Here is a 27,059-nt window from a genome sequence, read left to right as displayed (position 1 = left end):
TAGCTTCTAGAAAAATGTAGAAAGTAGATGCGTGATTAGCAGTGGCGTACCTAGAACTCTAGGGCCCCAACGCAAATATCTATATATATATAGATATATATATATATCTATATATATATAATAAATAAATGAATAAAATAATAAATAAATAAATAAATAAAATTAAAAAATCCTGCCCCCTCCCAAATAAATTTGCAATACTCCTCCTCCCCCCCCCATAGAAAAACCGGGTTTCCAGGAGCCAACATTTTGATAATGATTTTTGTGAGATCAGGTTTAATAAGTTAAAAATCTGATATGGAGACACATGACTTTGTATCGTTTATTAAATTACACACATTTTTTTGCTGCATTTCATTTAAACTTATTTCCTCGAATAATTTTAACTTAATTATCCGATCCTTCAAAGCAAGTTGAAAATGACATCAAAAATTGCATTTTTAATTAAATATCCTGTCGGTAATATAGGTTTTGTCGTACAGGAGTCAAATTTCTTCTAATTTATTTTTTCATAACGACTAGAAAACGTTCCCAAGTATAGGAACCGGGAGACCGAATGAAAGTTAAATTTCATTTATTGTATTTGTCGTAAAGTATTTGTCGAAAACTATGTTTATTTTAAAATTTGACATAGTGTCATTTGACAGTTTTCGCGTCAGCGACGCTAAACACTATACGCCCACCAGCGGCCGAGGGGTAACGTCGCTGAACACTGGTAGTTCGGTCCGAGGTTCGAATCCCGCGAACGGGCTGGCTGCATGGGTGTTTTCGTGGTTTTTCCCATGTGTAACGTGTATACGAGTCAGTTTCCCTTAAAAAGGTCCTCCACGAAGAGGCAGATAGCCCTCGAGTCCTTTGCCGTAATCTAATAAACCAAACCAAACCTAACCACTATACTACTATATACTGGTTGGGCGGCAAAAGCTCTCCTCTGGGGGGATCAAAATAAAAGCATATATTTCTGCTTCGTATTCAGTTGAAGTTTTGGTGTATGTAACGCTAAATTCAGCTTTTTTTTAATCTGCTTCGAAGACCCCCTAACTATGTCATATGACGCAGACGGCCCCTGGAAATTTAAAAGAAGACGAATTCTATTATATATATAGTATTTATAAAAGAATCCATTGTCTTTTAATTTTAAACTTATAAATGTAGTTCAACAGGGCATTCAAGGGCCCTCTAAGCCTTCGGGCCCCTATGCGACGGCATTCTTTGCATACCCTATTTACGCCACTGGTGATTAGACCCATATTGAAGAAGATTTTGATTGCGTAGTATGCTAGTAATGCTAACTTGGTAATATTTAAACAACTTGGCAGTCGAGGCAGTTTTAATTCCATTTTTATTTGCAACTGATATTTGTGGCCACAATCACTTGCCACTCTAGTCGTGCCTTTCCACAGAAGATTTACATTTTTGATATTGTTGAGATAGAAAGCAAGCCAGCGAAATTACATCTTAGCACAGTAGAGAGCAAAAGCTGAATTGCGTACTTATGAAAGATGGAAGCACGGCGAAGAGAAAAGTTTTGGTTTACAATGGCAGTTTCAGTTTTTAATTATTACGTCATCAGAGTTGCGCGGGCCATACAGTGATCTAGAAATGACGCAATGCAGAGGAGTTATTATGATTTTAGAATAGAGAGGAAGAATTAATGTTTATAGTTATATTATAATTCTGATTCATATAAATTTATCTTACATATATAGCACTGTTCTAATATAGGTATTTTGACACAAAACCGGATTTTATCTGAAATAACATATATGTTTTTTTTTTCCATATATAGATTCTACGACTCAAATTATGCCTAAATATTAAATTTTGTAATTTTTTGTGAGAAATTTATTAAAAAAATTATCTTGGCGAATTTTTTTTTCAGTTTGCAACAAAAATAATTCATTTGGCGAACTTCTTCACTTATAGCAACCTATTTTCCTTTTTTCTTTTCCCCTTCATTTTCCACGAACGAGGAAAAAGTCATCGTTCACACTTTCAAATAATTTGAACAAAATGCGTAAACCACATTTTCTTGATTATCACTTGTAATAAATTCGCCAAATTTCCAAACGTAATGTAATCCACGTAAATGTAATGTAATCCAAACGTAATGTAATCCAAAATGTAAATCCACGTATATCTTAGAAAATTCTTAATAAAAAACTCTAATTTTTTGCAAGTGGGCTTAGAAATACGTCTACATTAAGAAGATGGGAAAACTTATATAGGTTATAATTCAAAAGTTTTTTTCGAAAAATTTATAAAAATTACTTAAAAATACACATTTAAAAAATAAGTCATAAAAATAGGCGAATTTTATTTGAACCTAAATTTTGAAATATGAAAGGAAGAATCAAATAAGTTTAATAAAACAAGAGATATTAATAAATATATATCAAACTCAATATTGAGAAGCTAAAATTTTGAGAGCTATTTTTTAAAAAACTACTCGTGCGATTTTTACAAAACTTGTCAGTATACCTGTATTAGAACAATGCTATATATAAATCTATTACATATTCTAAGTCGCGCTTTGGAGACCTGAAAAACGCAATTGAATTTCGTTAATTGGCCCAGTAGAACTGTCCTTTGTTAACTGATAACCGTTGCATTTGTTAACTGATCTAATACAGCATCAATTCTAGGAATAGGTTCAGAATCAGTTTTAGTAATTTGGTTAAGCTTCCTGAAATCAATACACAATCTGCATCTGGACTGCTCGTCTCGCTTATAAGCTAAAGTTACAGGAGCAGCATAAGGACTATAAGAAGGTTTAATAATTCCAGCTTTTAACAATTCATCTATTTGTTTTTACATTTCACTATTATCTTTAGGAGATGCTCTATATGGTCTATATGCTATTGGTAATTCAATAATATAACTCTTGTTAATATAACTCTGGAAGGCTCAACCCTTATACAACCAACATCATATTTACTTTTTGCAAATATATGATTATAATCATTCAACAATTTCTGTAATTTACTATAAGAATTTTTACTATTTTCAAAATAATTACTACAATTTTTTGTATTAAGATCATTTTTACATACAAAATTTTCGCTATTATCAAAATATTTACTAGATTGTTCTACATACATAATTATTTTGAAAAAAACTTGTCTACTTTAACATTTTTACTGACCTGTTTTCCAAGCTGATACACTTCATAATTATGAAAATTCAATTGTAATTTAAATAATGAAACACATGGTGATGAAAGCAATAAATTATTCAAATTTGAATCTACTACATAAAATATCACATTATTTTCTATTTTACCTATTTTACACTTTACTTTGATTATTTTCTCTATGTGAAGTTCACTAAATATTGAAAATATTTTATCATGGGATTTCACTGAAATTTCTCTAAATTTATTACCAATTTTGTTAAAAATTTTTAACGGTAAAACTTTAATTTGCGATCCCGTATCAATAATACTTTGAATTTTTTCCTGTCCAATTTGGACGTTCACTTTAAAGTAATATCATTTTTTAACTTCTCTTATAGGAACCGTGTTATAATTAATAGTAGGTAATTGTGCATATCGAATTGGCCGATACGCATACCGTAGAGGTCGGTATTGCACTTGTTGATAATTAAAAGGTCTCACACTACGAAAACTTTAAAAAGGAGTGGCTTGCACTGGTCTGTGATAATAGCACCTCGGAACAGTTTGCCTTGGAGAAACAAATTGGTAATTGCTATTTCCTAGACCATCCAACGGCATCTGAACTGGAAACAATTTCCTAGCAAGAGTAATCCAGTCTTTCGGTGTGTCTATTTTTTGCACTGTTAACAACATTCTTTGAGACTCAGGAAGTCCTTCCGTAAGTGCTTCCACCATTGTGGAATCTGTTAGTTTAAAGCTGGCTCCTAATTCCAACTTATTGCGAAAATAAACATCAATATTATTAAATTTCTCGTATTTTAAAGACACAAAATCACTAAAAGTAACAGATTCCGATGTTGTGAAATATGTCTCGAAAATATCCTTTATATTGTTTCAGTCTTTATCTAAACAGTCACGTAAATAGAGGGCTAAAGCCTCTCCTCTAATACACTCCGAGAAAACAAATTCCTTTTCCTTTTCTGGAATGTTCTTTGCGGCACATTTCTCTTCAAACAATACAAAATATTTGTCTATTGGAAAATTTGTACTTGTGCCGTCAAAAATAGGGAATTGAAATTTCACTGTATCCACAATAGCTACGGATTCTTGCTTATCAGTTGACATTTTTGCCGATTTGAGCGTGTTAGCATTCCAATCACAAAATCTTGAATTTAAGAGTTCGCATACACATCAATTTGAACACTAAAATCAATCACTTTAGGAGCACTTGATAAAACGCATAACTTTGGGGACGAATTAAAACACTTGAGCATCGCCGGAAAAGAAGCAAAAGCATAAGACGCTCACACACTGTCCTTGACCCACTGTTAAATTTAGAAGCGCGTTAAAAATAAATCCAGGAGCTTTTTTCCCACGTAGAGGATATATCCTATCGGCTAATTAATAGCTGTAATGTTTTCAGTTATTTCAACACATCGTGGGCGAATGGTGAGGCTATTCCATTACACGTTCTGGCAGATGGTTGACGAAGCTGGGATGATTGAACCACGGAGAAAAATGACGACTCAGGACTTTTCACTTTTAACAGCAAGCATATCTTTATTTTATTTTACAGCAGTATTCAGTAATTGAATTATTAGATACGACTGACTTTAATACGTTCTAACAAAAAGGAGCATAGCGGAAGCGTTAGCAGGACCAAGGCGAGAAGGCATCTGTGTAGGAGAACTTATGACGCAGCATTTTATGAAAGGTTATGTAACAGAGTAGCTTCTAGAAAAATGTAGAAAGTAGATGCGTGATTAGCAGTGGCGTACCTAGAACTCTAGGGCCCCAACGCAAATATCTATCTATCTATATATATATATATATATATATATATATATATAATAAATAAATGAATAAAATAATAAATAAATAAATAAATAAAATTAAAAAATCCTGCCCCCTCCCAAATAAATTTGCAATACTCCTCCTCCCCCCCCATAGAAAAACCGGGTTTCCAGGAGCCAACATTTTGATAATGATTTTTGTGAGATCAGGTTTAATAAGTTAAAAATCTGATATGGAGACACATGACTTTGTATCGTTTATTAAATTACACACATTTTTTTGCTGCATTTCATTTAAACTTATTTCCTCGAATAATTTTAACTTAATTATCCGATCCTTCAAAGCAAGTTGAAAATGACATCAAAAATTGCATTTTTAATTAAATATCCTGTCGGTAATATAGGTTTTGTCGTACAGGAGTCAAATTTCTTCTAATTTATTTTTTCATAACGACTAGAAAACGTTCCCAAGTATAGGAACCGGGAGACCGAATGAAAGTTAAATTTCATTTATTGTATTTGTCGTAAAGTATTTGTCGAAAACTATGTTTATTTTAAAATTTGACATAGTGTCATTTGACAGTTTTCGCGTCAGCGACGCTAAACACTATACGCCCACCAGCGGCCGAGGGGTAACGTCGCTGAACACTGGTAGTTCGGTCCGAGGTTCGAATCCCGCGAACGGGCTGGCTGCATGGGTGTTTTCGTGGTTTTTCCCATGTGTAACGTGTATACGAGTCAGTTTCCCTTAAAAAGGTCCTCCACGAAGAGGCAGATAGCCCTCGAGTCCTTTGCCGTAATCTAATAAACCAAACCAAACCTAACCACTATACTACTATATACTGGTTGGGCGGCAAAAGCTCTCCTCTGGGGGGATCAAAATAAAAGCATATATTTCTGCTTCGTATTCAGTTGAAGTTTTGGTGTATGTAACGCTAAATTCAGCTTTTTTTTAATCTGCTTCGAAGACCCCCTAACTATGTCATATGACGCAGACGGCCCCTGGAAATTTAAAAGAAGACGAATTCTATTATATATATAGTATTTATAAAAGAATCCATTGTCTTTTAATTTTAAACTTATAAATGTAGTTCAACAGGGCATTCAAGGGCCCTCTAAGCCTTCGGGCCCCTATGCGACGGCATTCTTTGCATACCCTATTTACGCCACTGGTGATTAGACCCATATTGAAGAAGATTTTGATTGCGTAGTATGCTAGTAATGCTAACTTGGTAATATTTAAACAACTTGGCAGTCGAGGCAGTTTTAATTCCATTTTTATTTGCAACTGATATTTGTGGCCACAATCACTTGCCACTCTAGTCGTGCCTTTCCACAGAAGATTTACATTTTTGATATTGTTGAGATAGAAAGCAAGCCAGCGAAATTACATCTTAGCACAGTAGAGAGCAAAAGCTGAATTGCGTACTTATGAAAGATGGAAGCACGGCGAAGAGAAAAGTTTTGGTTTACAATGGCAGTTTCAGTTTTTAATTATTACGTCATCAGAGTTGCGCGGGCCATACAGTGATCTAGAAATGACGCAATGCAGAGGAGTTATTATGATTTTAGAATAGAGAGGAAGAATTAATGTTTATAGTTATATTATAATTCTGATTCATATAAATTTATCTTACATATATAGCACTGTTCTAATATAGGTATTTTGACACAAAACCGGATTTTATCTGAAATAACATATATGTTTTTTTTTTCCATATATAGATTCTACGACTCAAATTATGCCTAAATATTAAATTTTGTAATTTTTTGTGAGAAATTTATTAAAAAAATTATCTTGGCGAATTTTTTTTTCAGTTTGCAACAAAAATAATTCATTTGGCGAACTTCTTCACTTATAGCAACCTATTTTCCTTTTTTCTTTTCCCCTTCATTTTCCACGAACGAGGAAAAAGTCATCGTTCACACTTTCAAATAATTTGAACAAAATGCGTAAACCACATTTTCTTGATTATCACTTGTAATAAATTCGCCAAATTTCCAAACGTAATGTAATCCACGTAAATGTAATGTAATCCAAACGTAATGTAATCCAAAATGTAAATCCACGTATATCTTAGAAAATTCTTAATAAAAAACTCTAATTTTTTGCAAGTGGGCTTAGAAATACGTCTACATTAAGAAGATGGGAAAACTTATATAGGTTATAATTCAAAAGTTTTTTTCGAAAAATTTATAAAAATTACTTAAAAATACACATTTAAAAAATAAGTCATAAAAATAGGCGAATTTTATTTGAACCTAAATTTTGAAATATGAAAGGAAGAATCAAATAAGTTTAATAAAACAAGAGATATTAATAAATATATATCAAACTCAATATTGAGAAGCTAAAATTTTGAGAGCTATTTTTTAAAAAACTACTCGTGCGATTTTTACAAAACTTGTCAGTATACCTGTATTAGAACAATGCTATATATAAATCTATTACATATTCTAAGTCGCGCTTTGGAGACCTGAAAAACGCAATTGAATTTCGTTAATTGGCCCAGTAGAACTGTCCTTTGTTAACTGATAACCGTTGCATTTGTTAACTGATCTAATACAGCATCAATTCTAGGAATAGGTTCAGAATCAGTTTTAGTAATTTGGTTAAGCTTCCTGAAATCAATACACAATCTGCATCTGGACTGCTCGTCTCGCTTATAAGCTAAAGTTACAGGAGCAGCATAAGGACTATAAGAAGGTTTAATAATTCCAGCTTTTAACAATTCATCTATTTGTTTTTACATTTCACTATTATCTTTAGGAGATGCTCTATATGGTCTATATGCTATTGGTAATTCAATAATATAACTCTTGTTAATATAACTCTGGAAGGCTCAACCCTTATACAACCAACATCATATTTACTTTTTGCAAATATATGATTATAATCATTCAACAATTTCTGTAATTTACTATAAGAATTTTTACTATTTTCAAAATAATTACTACAATTTTTTGTATTAAGATCATTTTTACATACAAAATTTTCGCTATTATCAAAATATTTACTAGATTGTTCTACATACATAATTATTTTGAAAAAAACTTGTCTACTTTAACATTTTTACTGACCTGTTTTCCAAGCTGATACACTTCATAATTATGAAAATTCAATTGTAATTTAAATAATGAAACACATGGTGATGAAAGCAATAAATTATTCAAATTTGAATCTACTACATAAAATATCACATTATTTTCTATTTTACCTATTTTACACTTTACTTTGATTATTTTCTCTATGTGAAGTTCACTAAATATTGAAAATATTTTATCATGGGATTTCACTGAAATTTCTCTAAATTTATTACCAATTTTGTTAAAAATTTTTAACGGTAAAACTTTAATTTGCGATCCCGTATCAATAATACTTTGAATTTTTTCCTGTCCAATTTGGACGTTCACTTTAAAGTAATATCATTTTTTAACTTCTCTTATAGGAACCGTGTTATAATTAATAGTAGGTAATTGTGCATATCGAATTGGCCGATACGCATACCGTAGAGGTCGGTATTGCACTTGTTGATAATTAAAAGGTCTCACACTACGAAAACTTTAAAAAGGAGTGGCTTGCACTGGTCTGTGATAATAGCACCTCGGAACAGTTTGCCTTGGAGAAACAAATTGGTAATTGCTATTTCCTAGACCATCCAACGGCATCTGAACTGGAAACAATTTCCTAGCAAGAGTAATCCAGTCTTTCGGTGTGTCTATTTTTTGCACTGTTAACAACATTCTTTGAGACTCAGGAAGTCCTTCCGTAAGTGCTTCCACCATTGTGGAATCTGTTAGTTTAAAGCTGGCTCCTAATTCCAACTTATTGCGAAAATAAACATCAATATTATTAAATTTCTCGTATTTTAAAGACACAAAATCACTAAAAGTAACAGATTCCGATGTTGTGAAATATGTCTCGAAAATATCCTTTATATTGTTTCAGTCTTTATCTAAACAGTCACGTAAATAGAGGGCTAAAGCCTCTCCTCTAATACACTCCGAGAAAACAAATTCCTTTTCCTTTTCTGGAATGTTCTTTGCGGCACATTTCTCTTCAAACAATACAAAATATTTGTCTATTGGAAAATTTGTACTTGTGCCGTCAAAAATAGGGAATTGAAATTTCACTGTATCCACAATAGCTACGGATTCTTGCTTATCAGTTGACATTTTTGCCGATTTGAGCGTGTTAGCATTCCAATCACAAAATCTTGAATTTAAGAGTTCGCATACACATCAATTTGAACACTAAAATCAATCACTTTAGGAGCACTTGATAAAACGCATAACTTTGGGGACGAATTAAAACACTTGAGCATCGCCGGAAAAGAAGCAAAAGCATAAGACGCTCACACACTGTCCTTGACCCACTGTTAAATTTAGAAGCGCGTTAAAAATAAATCCAGGAGCTTTTTTCCCACGTAGAGGATATATCCTATCGGCTAATTAATAGCTGTAATGTTTTCAGTTATTTCAACACATCGTGGGCGAATGGTGAGGCTATTCCATTACACGTTCTGGCAGATGGTTGACGAAGCTGGGATGATTGAACCACGGAGAAAAATGACGACTCAGGACTTTTCACTTTTAACAGCAAGCATATCTTTATTTTATTTTACAGCAGTATTCAGTAATTGAATTATTAGATACGACTGACCTTAATACGTTCTAACAAAAAGGAGCATAGCGGAAGCATTAGCAGGACCAAGGCGAGAAGGCATCTGTGTAGGAGAACTTATGACGCAGCATTTTATGAAAGGTTATGTAACAGAGTAGCTTCTAGAAAAATGTAGAAAGTAGATGCGTGATTAGCAGTGGCGTACCTAGAACTCTAGGGCCCCAACGCAAATATCTATATATATATAGATATATATATATATCTATATATATATAATAAATAAATGAATAAAATAATAAATAAATAAATAAATAAAATTAAAAAATCCTGCCCCCTCCCAAATAAATTTGCAATACTCCTCCTCCCCCCCCCATAGAAAAACCGGGTTTCCAGGAGCCAACATTTTGATAATGATTTTTGTGAGATCAGGTTTAATAAGTTAAAAATCTGATATGGAGACACATGACTTTGTATCGTTTATTAAATTACACACATTTTTTTGCTGCATTTCATTTAAACTTATTTCCTCGAATAATTTTAACTTAATTATCCGATCCTTCAAAGCAAGTTGAAAATGACATCAAAAATTGCATTTTTAATTAAATATCCTGTCGGTAATATAGGTTTTGTCGTACAGGAGTCAAATTTCTTCTAATTTATTTTTTCATAACGACTAGAAAACGTTCCCAAGTATAGGAACCGGGAGACCGAATGAAAGTTAAATTTCATTTATTGTATTTGTCGTAAAGTATTTGTCGAAAACTATGTTTATTTTAAAATTTGACATAGTGTCATTTGACAGTTTTCGCGTCAGCGACGCTAAACACTATACGCCCACCAGCGGCCGAGGGGTAACGTCGCTGAACACTGGTAGTTCGGTCCGAGGTTCGAATCCCGCGAACGGGCTGGCTGCATGGGTGTTTTCGTGGTTTTTCCCATGTGTAACGTGTATACGAGTCAGTTTCCCTTAAAAAGGTCCTCCACGAAGAGGCAGATAGCCCTCGAGTCCTTTGCCGTAATCTAATAAACCAAACCAAACCTAACCACTATACTACTATATACTGGTTGGGCGGCAAAAGCTCTCCTCTGGGGGGATCAAAATAAAAGCATATATTTCTGCTTCGTATTCAGTTGAAGTTTTGGTGTATGTAACGCTAAATTCAGCTTTTTTTTAATCTGCTTCGAAGACCCCCTAACTATGTCATATGACGCAGACGGCCCCTGGAAATTTAAAAGAAGACGAATTCTATTATATATATAGTATTTATAAAAGAATCCATTGTCTTTTAATTTTAAACTTATAAATGTAGTTCAACAGGGCATTCAAGGGCCCTCTAAGCCTTCGGGCCCCTATGCGACGGCATTCTTTGCATACCCTATTTACGCCACTGGTGATTAGACCCATATTGAAGAAGATTTTGATTGCGTAGTATGCTAGTAATGCTAACTTGGTAATATTTAAACAACTTGGCAGTCGAGGCAGTTTTAATTCCATTTTTATTTGCAACTGATATTTGTGGCCACAATCACTTGCCACTCTAGTCGTGCCTTTCCACAGAAGATTTACATTTTTGATATTGTTGAGATAGAAAGCAAGCCAGCGAAATTACATCTTAGCACAGTAGAGAGCAAAAGCTGAATTGCGTACTTATGAAAGATGGAAGCACGGCGAAGAGAAAAGTTTTGGTTTACAATGGCAGTTTCAGTTTTTAATTATTACGTCATCAGAGTTGCGCGGGCCATACAGTGATCTAGAAATGACGCAATGCAGAGGAGTTATTATGATTTTAGAATAGAGAGGAAGAATTAATGTTTATAGTTATATTATAATTCTGATTCATATAAATTTATCTTACATATATAGCACTGTTCTAATATAGGTATTTTGACACAAAACCGGATTTTATCTGAAATAACATATATGTTTTTTTTTTCCATATATAGATTCTACGACTCAAATTATGCCTAAATATTAAATTTTGTAATTTTTTGTGAGAAATTTATTAAAAAAATTATCTTGGCGAATTTTTTTTTCAGTTTGCAACAAAAATAATTCATTTGGCGAACTTCTTCACTTATAGCAACCTATTTTCCTTTTTTCTTTTCCCCTTCATTTTCCACGAACGAGGAAAAAGTCATCGTTCACACTTTCAAATAATTTGAACAAAATGCGTAAACCACATTTTCTTGATTATCACTTGTAATAAATTCGCCAAATTTCCAAACGTAATGTAATCCACGTAAATGTAATGTAATCCAAACGTAATGTAATCCAAAATGTAAATCCACGTATATCTTAGAAAATTCTTAATAAAAAACTCTAATTTTTTGCAAGTGTGCTTAGAAATACGTCTACATTAAGAAGATGGGAAAACTTATATAGGTTATAATTCAAAAGTTTTTTTCGAAAAATTTATAAAAATTACTTAAAAATACACATTTAAAAAATAAGTCATAAAAATAGGCGAATTTTATTTGAACCTAAATTTTGAAATATGAAAGGAAGAATCAAATAAGTTTAATAAAACAAGAGATATTAATAAATATATATCAAACTCAATATTGAGAAGCTAAAATTTTGAGAGCTATTTTTTAAAAAACTACTCGTGCGATTTTTACAAAACTTGTCAGTATACCTGTATTAGAACAATGCTATATATAAATCTATTACATATTCTAAGTCGCGCTTTGGAGACCTGAAAAACGCAATTGAATTTCGTTAATTGGCCCAGTAGAACTGTCCTTTGTTAACTGATAACCGTTGCATTTGTTAACTGATCTAATACAGCATCAATTCTAGGAATAGGTTCAGAATCAGTTTTAGTAATTTGGTTAAGCTTCCTGAAATCAATACACAATCTGCATCTGGACTGCTCGTCTCGCTTATAAGCTAAAGTTACAGGAGCAGCATAAGGACTATAAGAAGGTTTAATAATTCCAGCTTTTAACAATTCATCTATTTGTTTTTACATTTCACTATTATCTTTAGGAGATGCTCTATATGGTCTATATGCTATTGGTAATTCAATAATATAACTCTTGTTAATATAACTCTGGAAGGCTCAACCCTTATACAACCAACATCATATTTACTTTTTGCAAATATATGATTATAATCATTCAACAATTTCTGTAATTTACTATAAGAATTTTTACTATTTTCAAAATAATTACTACAATTTTTTGTATTAAGATCATTTTTACATACAAAATTTTCGCTATTATCAAAATATTTACTAGATTGTTCTACATACATAATTATTTTGAAAAAAACTTGTCTACTTTAACATTTTTACTGACCTGTTTTCCAAGCTGATACACTTCATAATTATGAAAATTCAATTGTAATTTAAATAATGAAACACATGGTGATGAAAGCAATAAATTATTCAAATTTGAATCTACTACATAAAATATCACATTATTTTCTATTTTACCTATTTTACACTTTACTTTGATTATTTTCTCTATGTGAAGTTCACTAAATATTGAAAATATTTTATCATGGGATTTCACTGAAATTTCTCTAAATTTATTACCAATTTTGTTAAAAATTTTTAACGGTAAAACTTTAATTTGCGATCCCGTATCAATAATACTTTGAATTTTTTCCTGTCCAATTTGGACGTTCACTTTAAAGTAATATCATTTTTTAACTTCTCTTATAGGAACCGTGTTATAATTAATAGTAGGTAATTGTGCATATCGAATTGGCCGATACGCATACCGTAGAGGTCGGTATTGCACTTGTTGATAATTAAAAGGTCTCACACTACGAAAACTTTAAAAAGGAGTGGCTTGCACTGGTCTGTGATAATAGCACCTCGGAACAGTTTGCCTTGGAGAAACAAATTGGTAATTGCTATTTCCTAGACCATCCAACGGCATCTGAACTGGAAACAATTTCCTAGCAAGAGTAATCCAGTCTTTCGGTGTGTCTATTTTTTGCACTGTTAACAACATTCTTTGAGACTCAGGAAGTCCTTCCGTAAGTGCTTCCACCATTGTGGAATCTGTTAGTTTAAAGCTGGCTCCTAATTCCAACTTATTGCGAAAATAAACATCAATATTATTAAATTTCTCGTATTTTAAAGACACAAAATCACTAAAAGTAACAGATTCCGATGTTGTGAAATATGTCTCGAAAATATCCTTTATATTGTTTCAGTCTTTATCTAAACAGTCACGTAAATAGAGGGCTAAAGCCTCTCCTCTAATACACTCCGAGAAAACAAATTCCTTTTCCTTTTCTGGAATGTTCTTTGCGGCACATTTCTCTTCAAACAATACAAAATATTTGTCTATTGGAAAATTTGTACTTGTGCCGTCAAAAATAGGGAATTGAAATTTCACTGTATCCACAATAGCTACGGATTCTTGCTTATCAGTTGACATTTTTGCCGATTTGAGCGTGTTAGCATTCCAATCACAAAATCTTGAATTTAAGAGTTCGCATACACATCAATTTGAACACTAAAATCAATCACTTTAGGAGCACTTGATAAAACGCATAACTTTGGGGACGAATTAAAACACTTGAGCATCGCCGGAAAAGAAGCAAAAGCATAAGACGCTCACACACTGTCCTTGACCCACTGTTAAATTTAGAAGCGCGTTAAAAATAAATCCAGGAGCTTTTTTCCCACGTAGAGGATATATCCTATCGGCTAATTAATAGCTGTAATGTTTTCAGTTATTTCAACACATCGTGGGCGAATGGTGAGGCTATTCCATTACACGTTCTGGCAGATGGTTGACGAAGCTGGGATGATTGAACCACGGAGAAAAATGACGACTCAGGACTTTTCACTTTTAACAGCAGGCATATCTTTATTTTATTTTACAGCAGTATTCAGTAATTGAATTATTAGATACGACTGACTTTAATACGTTCTAACAAAAAGGAGCATAGCGGAAGCGTTAGCAGGACCAAGGCGAGAAGGCATCTGTGTAGGAGAACTTATGACGCAGCATTTTATGAAAGGTTATGTAACAGAGTAGCTTCTAGAAAAATGTAGAAAGTAGATGCGTGATTAGCAGTGGCGTACCTAGAACTCTAGGGCCCCAACGCAAATATCTATATATATATATATATATATATATATATATATATATATATATATAATAAATAAATGAATAAAATAATAAATAAATAAATAAATAAAATTAAAAAATCCTGCCCCCTCCCAAATAAATTTGCAATACTCCTCCTCCCCCCCCCATAGAAAAACCGGGTTTCCAGGAGCCAACATTTTGATAATGATTTTTGTGAGATCAGGTTTAATAAGTTAAAAATCTGATATGGAGACACATGACTTTGTATCGTTTATTAAATTACACACATTTTTTTGCTGCATTTCATTTAAACTTATTTCCTCGAATAATTTTAACTTAATTATCCGATCCTTCAAAGCAAGTTGAAAATGACATCAAAAATTGCATTTTTAATTAAATATCCTGTCGGTAATATAGGTTTTGTCGTACAGGAGTCAAATTTCTTCTAATTTATTTTTTCATAACGACTAGAAAACGTTCCCAAGTATAGGAACCGGGAGACCGAATGAAAGTTAAATTTCATTTATTGTATTTGTCGTAAAGTATTTGTCGAAAACTATGTTTATTTTAAAATTTGACATAGTGTCATTTGACAGTTTTCGCGTCAGCGACGCTAAACACTATACGCCCACCAGCGGCCGAGGGGTAACGTCGCTGAACACTGGTAGTTCGGTCCGAGGTTCGAATCCCGCGAACGGGCTGGCTGCATGGGTGTTTTCGTGGTTTTTCCCATGTGTAACGTGTATACGAGTCAGTTTCCCTTAAAAAGGTCCTCCACGAAGAGGCAGATAGCCCTCGAGTCCTTTGCCGTAATCTAATAAACCAAACCAAACCTAACCACTATACTACTATATACTGGTTGGGCGGCAAAAGCTCTCCTCTGGGGGGATCAAAATAAAAGCATATATTTCTGCTTCGTATTCAGTTGAAGTTTTGGTGTATGTAACGCTAAATTCAGCTTTTTTTTAATCTGCTTCGAAGACCCCCTAACTATGTCATATGACGCAGACGGCCCCTGGAAATTTAAAAGAAGACGAATTCTATTATATATATAGTATTTATAAAAGAATCCATTGTCTTTTAATTTTAAACTTATAAATGTAGTTCAACAGGGCATTCAAGGGCCCTCTAAGCCTTCGGGCCCCTATGCGACGGCATTCTTTGCATACCCTATTTACGCCACTGGTGATTAGACCCATATTGAAGAAGATTTTGATTGCGTAGTATGCTAGTAATGCTAACTTGGTAATATTTAAACAACTTGGCAGTCGAGGCAGTTTTAATTCCATTTTTATTTGCAACTGATATTTGTGGCCACAATCACTTGCCACTCTAGTCGTGCCTTTCCACAGAAGATTTACATTTTTGATATTGTTGAGATAGAAAGCAAGCCAGCGAAATTACATCTTAGCACAGTAGAGAGCAAAAGCTGAATTGCGTACTTATGAAAGATGGAAGCACGGCGAAGAGAAAAGTTTTGGTTTACAATGGCAGTTTCAGTTTTTAATTATTACGTCATCAGAGTTGCGCGGGCCATACAGTGATCTAGAAATGACGCAATGCAGAGGAGTTATTATGATTTTAGAATAGAGAGGAAGAATTAATGTTTATAGTTATATTATAATTCTGATTCATATAAATTTATCTTACATATATAGCACTGTTCTAATATAGGTATTTTGACACAAAACCGGATTTTATCTGAAATAACATATATGTTTTTTTTTTCCATATATAGATTCTACGACTCAAATTATGCCTAAATATTAAATTTTGTAATTTTTTGTGAGAAATTTATTAAAAAAATTATCTTGGCGAATTTTTTTTTCAGTTTGCAACAAAAATAATTCATTTGGCGAACTTCTTCACTTATAGCAACCTATTTTCCTTTTTTCTTTTCCCCTTCATTTTCCACGAACGAGGAAAAAGTCATCGTTCACACTTTCAAATAATTTGAACAAAATGCGTAAACCACATTTTCTTGATTATCACTTGTAATAAATTCGCCAAATTTCCAAACGTAATGTAATCCACGTAAATGTAATGTAATCCAAACGTAATGTAATCCAAAATGTAAATCCACGTATATCTTAGAAAATTCTTAATAAAAAACTCTAATTTTTTGCAAGTATGCTTAGAAATACGTCTACATTAAGAAGATGGGAAAACTTATATAGGTTATAATTCAAAAGTTTTTTTCGAAAAATTTATAAAAATTACTTAAAAATACACATTTAAAAAATAAGTCATAAAAATAGGCGAATTTTATTTGAACCTAAATTTTGAAATATGAAAGGAAGAATCAAATAAGTTTAATAAAACAAGAGATATTAATAAATATATATCAAACTCAATATTGAGAAGCTAAAATTTTGAGAGCTATTTTTTAAAAAACTACTCGTGCGATTTTTACAAAACTTGTCAGTATACCTGTATTAGAACAATGCTATATATAAATCTATTACATATTCTAAGTCGCGCTTTGGAGACCTGAAAAACGCAATTGAATTTCGTTAATTGGCCCAATAGAACTGTCCTTTGTTAACTGATAACCGTTGCATTTATTAACTGATCTAATACAGCATCAATTCTAGGAATAGGTTCAGAATCAGTTTTAGTAATTTGGTTAAGCTTCCTGAAATCAATACACAATCTGCATCTGGACTGCTCGTCTCGCTTATAAGCTAAAGTTACAGGAGCAGCATAAGGACTATAAGAAGGTTTAATAATTCCAGCTTTTAACAATTCATCTATTTGTTTTTACATTTCACTATTATCTTTAGGAGATGCTCTATATGGTCTATATGCTATTGGTAATTCAATAATATAACTCTTGTTAATATAACTCTGGAAGGCTCAACCCTTATACAACCAACATCATATTTACTTTTTGCAAATATATGATTATAATCATTCAACAATTTCTGTAATTTACTATAAGAATTTTTACTATTTTCAAAATAATTACCACAATTTTTAGTATTAAGATCATTTTTACATACAAAATTTTCGCTATTATCAAAATATTTACTAGATTGTTCTACATACATAATTATTTTGAAAAAAACTTGTCTACTTTAACATTTTTACTGACCTGTTTTCCAAGCTGATACACTTCATAATTATGAAAATTCAATTGTAATTTAAATAATGAAACACATGGTGATGAAAGCAATAAATTATTCAAATTTGAATCTACTACATAAAATATCACATTATTTTCTATTTTACCTATTTTACACTTTACTTTGATTATTTTCTCTATGTGAAGTTCACTAAATATTGAAAATATTTTAGCATGGGATTTCACTGAAATTTTTCTAAATTTATTACCAATTTTGTTAAAAATTTTTAACGGTAAAACTTTAATTTGCGATCCCGTATCAATAATACTTTGAATTTTTTCCTGTCCAATTTGGACGTTCACTTTAAAGTAATATCATTTTTTAACTTCTCTTATAGGAACCGTGTTATAATTAATAGTAGGTAATTGTGCATATCGAATTGGCCGATACGCATACCGTAGAGGTCGGTATTGCACTTGTTGATAATTAAAAGGTCTCACACTACGAAAACTTTGATAAGGAGTGGCTTGCACTGGTCTGGGATAATAGCACCTCGGAACAGTTTGCCTTGGAGAAACAAATTGGTAATTGCTATTTCCTAGACCATCCAACGGCATCTGAACTGGAAACAATTTCCTAGCAAGAGTAATCCAGTCTTTCGGTGTGTCTATTTTTTGCACTGTTAACAACATTCTTTGAGACTCAGGAAGTCCTTCCGTAAGTGCTTCCACCATTGTGGAATCTGTTAGTTTAAAGCTGGCTCCTAATTCCAACTTATTGCGAAAATAAACATCAATATTATTAAATTTCTCGTATTTTAAAGCCACAAAATCACTAAAAGTAACAGATTCCGATGTTGTGAAATATGTTTCGAAAATATCCTTTATATTGTTTCAGTCTTTATCTAAACAATCACGTAAATAGAGGGCTAAAGCCTCTCCTCTAATACACTCCGAGAAAACAAATTTCTTTTCCTTTTCTGGAATGTTCTTTGCGGCACATTTCTCTTCAAACAATAGAAAATATTTGTCTATTGGAAAATTTGTACTTGTGCCGTCAAAAATAGGGAATTGAAATTTCACTTTATCCACAATAGCTACGGATTCTTGCTTATCAGTTGACATTTTTGCCGTTTTGAGCGTGTTAGCATTCCAATCACAAAATCTTGAATTTAGGAGTTCGCATACACATCAATTTGAACACTAAAATCAATCACTTTAGAAGCACTTGATAAAACGCATAACTTTGGGGACGAAGTAAAACACTTGAGCATCGCCGGAAAAGAAGCAAAAGCATAAGACGATCACACACTGTCCTTGACCCACTGTTGAATTTAGAAGCGCGTTAAAAATAAATCCAGGAGCTATTTTCCCACGTAGAGGATATATCCTATCGGCTAATTAATAGCTGTAATGTTTTCAGTTATTTCAGCACATCGTGGGCGAATGGTGAGGCTATTCCATTACACGTTCTGGCAGATGGTTGACAAAGCTGGGATGATTGAACCACGGAGAAAAATGACGACTCAGGACTTTTCACTTTTAACAGCAAGCATATCTTTATTTTATTTTACAGCAGTATTCAGTAATTGAATTATTAGATACGACTGACTTTAATACGTTCTAACAAAGAGGAGCATAGCGGAAGCGTTAGCAGGACCAAGGCGAGAAGGCATCTGTGTAGGAGAACTTATGACGCAGCATTTTATGAAAGGTTATGTAACAGAGTAGCTTCTAGAAAAATGTAGAAAGTAGATGCGTGATTAGCAGTGGCGTAACTAGAACTCTAGGGCCCCAACGCAAATATATATATCTAATAATAAGAAATAAATAAAATAAAAAAATCCTGCCCCCTCCCAATTAAATTTGCAATACTCCTCCTCCCCCCCCATAGAAAAACCGGGTTTCCAGGAGCCAACATTTTGATAATGATTTTTGTGAGATCAGGTTTAATAAGTTAAAAATCTGATATGGAGACACATGACTTTGTATCGTTTATTAAATTACACACATTTTTTTGCTGCATTTCATTTAAACTTATTTCCTCGAATAATTTTAACTTAATTATCCGATCCTTCAAAGCAAGTTGAAAATGACATCAAAAATTGCATTTTTAATTAAATATCCTGTCGGTAATATAGGTTTTGTCGTACAGGAGTCAAATTTCTTCTAATTTATTTTTTCATAACGACTAGAAAACGTTCCCAAGTATAGGAACCGGGAGACCGAATGAAAGTTAAATTTCATTTATTGTATTTGTCGTAAAGTATTTGTCGAAAACTATGTTTATTTTAAAATTTGACATAGTGTCATTTGACAGTTTTCGCGTCAGCGACGCTAAACACTATACGCCCACCAGCGGCCGAGGGGTAACGTCGCTGAACACTGGTAGTTCGGTCCGAGGTTCGAATCCCGCGAACGGGCTGGCTGCATGGGTGTTTTCGTGGTTTTTCCCATGTGTAACGTGTATACGAGTCAGTTTCCCTTAAAAAGGTCCTCCACGAAGAGGCAGATAGCCCTCGAGTCCTTTGCCGTAATCTAATAAACCAAACCAAACCTAACCACTATACTACTATATACTGGTTGGGCGGCAAAAGCTCTCCTCTGGGGGGATCAAAATAAAAGCATATATTTCTGCTTCGTATTCAGTTGAAGTTTTGGTGTATGTAACGCTAAATTCAGCTTTTTTTTAATCTGCTTCGAAGACCCCCTAACTATGTCATATGACGCAGACGGCCCCTGGAAATTTAAAAGAAGACGAATTCTATTATATATATAGTATTTATAAAAGAATCCATTGTCTTTTAATTTTAAACTTATAAATGTAGTTCAACAGGGCATTCAAGGGCCCTCTAAGCCTTCGGGCCCCTATGCGACGGCATTCTTTGCATACCCTATTTACGCCACTGGTGATTAGACCCATATTGAAGAAGATTTTGATTGCGTAGTATGCTAGTAATGCTAACTTGGTAATATTTAAACAACTTGGCAGTCGAGGCAGTTTTAATTCCATTTTTATTTGCAACTGATATTTGTGGCCACAATCACTTGCCACTCTAGTCGTGCCTTTCCACAGAAGATTTACATTTTTGATATTGTTGAGATAGAAAGCAAGCCAGCGAAATTACATCTTAGCACAGTAGAGAGCAAAAGCTGAATTGCGTACTTATGAAAGATGGAAGCACGGCGAAGAGAAAAGTTTTGGTTTACAATGGCAGTTTCAGTTTTTAATTATTACGTCATCAGAGTTGCGCGGGCCATACAGTGATCTAGAAATGACGCAATGCAGAGGAGTTATTATGATTTTAGAATAGAGAGGAAGAATTAATGTTTATAGTTATATTATAATTCTGATTCATATAAATTTATCTTACATATATAGCACTGTTCTAATATAGGTATTTTGACACAAAACCGGATTTTATCTGAAATAACATATATGTTTTTTTTTTCCATATATAGATTCTACGACTCAAATTATGCCTAAATATTAAATTTTGTAATTTTTTGTGAGAAATTTATTAAAAAAATTATCTTGGCGAATTTTTTTTTCAGTTTGCAACAAAAATAATTCATTTGGCGAACTTCTTCACTTATAGCAACCTATTTTCCTTTTTTCTTTTCCCCTTCATTTTCCACGAACGAGGAAAAAGTCATCGTTCACACTTTCAAATAATTTGAACAAAATGCGTAAACCACATTTTCTTGATTATCACTTGTAATAAATTCGCCAAATTTCCAAACGTAATGTAATCCACGTAAATGTAATGTAATCCAAACGTAATGTAATCCAAAATGTAAATCCACGTATATCTTAGAAAATTCTTAATAAAAAACTCTAATTTTTTGCAAGTGTGCTTAGAAATACGTCTACATTAAGAAGATGGGAAAACTTATATAGGTTATAATTCAAAAGTTTTTTTCGAAAAATTTATAAAAATTACTTAAAAATACACATTTAAAAAATAAGTCATAAAAATAGGCGAATTTTATTTGAACCTAAATTTTGAAATATGAAAGGAAGAATCAAATAAGTTTAATAAAACAAGAGATATTAATAAATATATATCAAACTCAATATTGAGAAGCTAAAATTTTGAGAGCTATTTTTTAAAAAACTACTCGTGCGATTTTTACAAAACTTGTCAGTATACCTGTATTAGAACAATGCTATATATAAATCTATTACATATTCTAAGTCGCGCTTTGGAGACCTGAAAAACGCAATTGAATTTCGTTAATTGGCCCAGTAGAACTGTCCTTTGTTAACTGATAACCGTTGCATTTATTAACTGATCTAATACAGCATCAATTCTAGGAATAGGTTCAGAATCAGTTTTAGTAATTTGGTTAAGCTTCCTGAAATCAATACACAATCTGCATCTGGACTGCTCGTCTCGCTTATAAGCTAAAGTTACAGGAGCAGCATAAGGACTATAAGAAGGTTTAATAATTCCAGCTTTTAACAATTCATCTATTTGTTTTTACATTTCACTATTATCTTTAGGAGATGCTCTATACGGTCTATATGCTATTGGTAATTCAATAATATAACTCTTGTTAATATAACTCTGGAAGGCTCAACCCTTATACAACCAACATCATATTTACTTTTTGCAAATATATGATTATAATCATTCAACAATTTCTGTAATTTACTATAAGAATTTTTACTATTTTCAAAATAATTACCACAATTTTTAGTATTAAGATCATTTTTACATACAAAATTTTCGCTATTATCAAAATATTTACTAGATTGTTCTACATACATAATTATTTTGAAAAAAACTTGTCTACTTTAACATTTTTACTGACCTGTTTTCCAAGCTGATACACTTCATAATTATGAAAATTCAATTGTAATTTAAATAATGAAACACATGGTGATGAAAGCAATAAATTATTCAAATTTGAATCTACTACATAAAATATCACATTATTTTCTATTTTACCTATTTTACACTTTACTTTGATTATTTTCTCTATGTGAAGTTCACTAAATATTGAAAATATTTTAGCATGGGATTTCACTGAAATTTTTCTAAATTTATTACCAATTTTGTTAAAAATTTTTAACGGTAAAACTTTAATTTGCGATCCCGTATCAATAATACTTTGAATTTTTTCCTGTCCAATTTGGACGTTCACTTTAAAGTAATATCATTTTTTAACTTCTCTTATAGGAACCGTGTTATAATTAATAGTAGGTAATTGTGCATATCGAATTGGCCGATACGCATACCGTAGAGGTCGGTATTGCACTTGTTGATAATTAAAAGGTCTCACACTACGAAAACTTTGATAAGGAGTGGCTTGCACTGGTCTGGGATAATAGCACCTCGGAACAGTTTGCCTTGGAGAAACAAATTGGTAATTGCTATTTCCTAGACCATCCAACGGCATCTGAACTGGAAACAATTTCCTAGCAAGAGTAATCCAGTCTTTCGGTGTGTCTATTTTTTGCACTGTTAATAACATTCTTTGAGACTCAGGAAGTCCTTCCGTAAGTGCTTCCACCATTGTGGAATCTGTTAGTTTAAAGCTGGCTCCTAATTCCAACTTATTGCGAAAATAAACATCAATATTATTAAATTTCTCGTATTTTAAAGCCACAAAATCACTAAAAGTAACAGATTCCGATGTTGTGAAATATGTTTCGAAAATATCCTTTATATTGTTTCAGTCTTTATCTAAACAATCACGTAAATAGAGGGCTAAAGCCTCTCCTCTAATACACTCCGAGAAAACAAATTCCTTTTCCTTTTCTGGAATGTTCTTTGCGGCACATTTCTCTTCAAACAATAGAAAATATTTGTCTATTGGAAAATTTGTACTTGTGCCGTCAAAAATAGGGAATTGAAATTTCACTTTATCCACAATAGCTACGGATTCTTGCTTATCAGTTGACATTTTTGCCGTTTTGAGCGTGTTAGCATTCCAATCACAAAATCTTGAATTTAGGAGTTCGCATACACATCAATTTGAACACTAAAATCAATCACTTTAGAAGCACTTGATAAAACGCATAACTTTGGGGACGAAGTAAAACACTTGAGCATCGCCGGAAAAGAAGCAAAAGCATAAGACGATCACACACTGTCCTTGACCCACTGTTGAATTTAGAAGCGCGTTAAAAATAAATCCAGGAGCTATTTTCCCACGTAGAGGATATATCCTATCGGCTAATTAATAGCTGTAATGTTTTCAGTTATTTCAGCACATCGTGGGCGAATGGTGAGGCTATTCCATTACACGTTCTGGCAGATGGTTGACAAAGCTGGGATGATTGAACCACGGAGAAAAATGACGACTCAGGACTTTTCACTTTTAACAGCAAGCATATCTTTATTTTATTTTACAGCAGTATTCAGTAATTGAATTATTAGATACGACTGACTTTAATACGTTCTAACAAAGAGGAGCATAGCGGAAGCGTTAGCAGGACCAAGGCGAGAAGGCATCTGTGTAGGAGAACTTATGACGCAGCATTTTATGAAAGGTTATGTAACAGAGTAGCTTCTAGAAAAATGTAGAAAGTAGATGCGTGATTAGCAGTGGCGTAACTAGAACTCTAGGGCCCCAACGCAAATATATATATCTAATAATAAGAAATAAATAAAATAAAAAAATCCTGCCCCCTCCCAATTAAATTTGCAATACTCCTCCTCCCCCCATAAGAAAACCGGGTTTAAAGGAGCCAACATTTTGATAATGATTTTTGTCAGATCAGGTTTAATAAGTCAAAAATCTGATATGGAGACACATGACTTTGTATCGTTTATTAAATTACACACATTTTTTTTGCTGCATTTCATTTAAAGTTATTTCCTCGAATAATTTTAACTTAATTACCCGATCCTTCAAAGCAAGTTGAAAATGACATCAAAAATTGCATTTTTAATTAAATATCCTGTCGGTACAAAACCTATAATATAATATAGGTTTTGTCGTACTGGAGTCAAATTTCTTCTAATTTATTTTTTCATAACGACTAGAAAACGTTCCCAAGTATAGGAACCGGGAGACCGAATGAAAGTTAAATTTCGTTATTTGTCGAAAACTATGTTTCTTTTAAAATTTGACATAGTGTCATTTGACAGTTTTCGCGTCAGCGACGCTAACCACTATACGCCCACCAGCGGCCGAGGGGTAACGTCGCTGAACACTGGTAGTTCGGTCCGAGGTTCGAATCCCGCGAACGGGCTGGCTGCATGGGTGTTTTCGTGGTTTTTCCCATGTGTAACGTGTATACGAGTCAGTTTCCCTTAAAAAGGTCCTCCACGAAGAGGCAGATAGCCCTCGAGTCCTTTGCCGTAATCTAATAAACCAAACCAAACCTAACCACTATACTACTATATACTGGTTGGGCGGCAAAAGCTCTCCTCTGGGGGGGATCAAAATAAAAGCATATATTTCTGCTTCGTATTCAGTTGAAGTTTTGGTGTATGTAACGCTAAATTCAGCTTTTTTTTAATCTGCTTCGAAGACCCCCTAACTATGTCATATGACGCAGACGGCCCCTGGAAATTTAAAAGAAGACGAATTCTATTATATATATAATATTTATAAAAGAATCCATTGTCTTTTAATTTTAAACTTATAAATGTAGTTCAGCAGGGCATTCAAGGGCCCTCTAAGCCTTCGGGCCCCTATGCGACGGCATTCTTTGCATACCCTATTTACGCCACTGGTGATTAGACCCATATTGAAGAAGATTTTGATTGCGTAGTATGCTAGTAATGCTAACTTGGTAATATTTAAACAACTTGGCAGTCGAGGCAGTTTTAATTCCATTTTTATTTGCAACTGATATTTGTGGCCACAATCACTTGCCACTCTAGTCGTGCCTTTCCACAGAAGATTTACATTTTTGATATTGTTGAGATAGAAAGCAAGCCAGCGAAATTACATCTTAGCACAGGAGAGAGCAAAAGCTGAATTGCGTACTTATGAAAGATGGAAGCACGGCGAAGAGAAAAGTTTTGGTTTACAATGGCAGTTTCAGTTTTTAATTATTACGTCATCAGAGTTGCGCGGACCATACAGTGATCTAGAAATGACGCAATGCAGAGGAGTTATTATGAATTTAGAATAGAGAGGAAGAATTAATGTTTATAGTTATATTATAATTCTGATTCATATAAATTTATCTTACATATATAGCACTGTTCTAATATAGGTATTTTGACACAAAACCGGATTTTATCTGAAATAACATATAAGTTTTTTTATCCATATATAGATTCTACGACTCAAATTATGCCTAAATATTAAATTTTGTAATTTTTGGTGAGAAATTTATAAAAAAAATTATCTTGGCGAATTTTTTTTTTTTTTTTTTTTTTTTTTTTTTTTTTCAGTTTGCAACAAAAATAATTCATTTGGCGAACTTCTTCACTTATAGCAACCTATTTTCCTTTTTTCTTTTCCCCTTCATTTTCCACGAACGAGGAAAAAGTCATCGTTCACACTTTCAAATAATTTGAACAAAATGCGAAAACCACATTTTCTTGATTATCACTTGTAATAAATTCGCCAAATTTCCAAACGGGCCAAAATGTAAATCCACGGCCAAAATGTAAAATATCTTAGAAAATTCTTAATAAAAAACTCTAATTTTTTGCAAGTATGCTTAGAAATACGTCTACATTAAGAAGATGGGAAAACTTATATAGGTTATAATTCAAAAGTTTTTTTCGAAAAATTTATAAAAATTACTTAAAAATACACATTTAAAAAATAAGTCATAAAAATAGGCGAATTTTATTTGAACCTAAATTTTGAAATATGAAAGGAAGAATCAAATAAGTTTAATAAAACAAGAGATATTAATAAATATATATCAAACTCAATATTGAGAAGCTAAAATTTTGAGAGCTATTTTTTAAAAAACTACACGTGCGATTTTTACAAAACTTGTCAGTATACCTGTATTAGAACAATGCTATATATAAATCTATTACATATTCTAAGTCGCGCTTTGGAGACCTGAAAAACGCAATTGAATTTCGTTAATCGGCCCAGTAGAACTGTCCTTCCCCCCCCCAGCAGTGTACATTTTCTGGATTTATTGTTAGTTCCACTGACTTGGAAATGATATGGAACTTTTCTAATTGACTTAATTGTTTTTTTCAACAGTGGTTAATCTTTGGAATATGGTAACAGGTAGTTTGGCGACATTTTGGTAAGGCGATAAAGTTTACTAGCTAGGACTTTAGCAGTGTACTTGGATAAAGTCAAGAGTGTGCGCAATGCAATTTTTTCTGCAATTCTTGGAAGTTTTTTTAAGTGAACATAGGTCGACGTGTACATGGATACCGTGTATGTACAATTCTTAAAAACGCGGCAAGCAATGGGCGATTCTGCACTTGCTCTCAATTTCGCACCTAATCTTCGTCATGATTA

Source organism: Stegodyphus dumicola, chromosome 1 (genome assembly GCF_044657685.1).
Source record: "Stegodyphus dumicola isolate Sdum_Otavi_A_Nest chromosome 1, ASM4465768v1".
NCBI lineage: Eukaryota > Metazoa > Arthropoda > Arachnida > Araneae > Eresidae > Stegodyphus > Stegodyphus dumicola.
The sequence above is the reverse complement of the archived record's forward strand: the minus strand, read 5'-3'. Positions refer to the sequence as shown.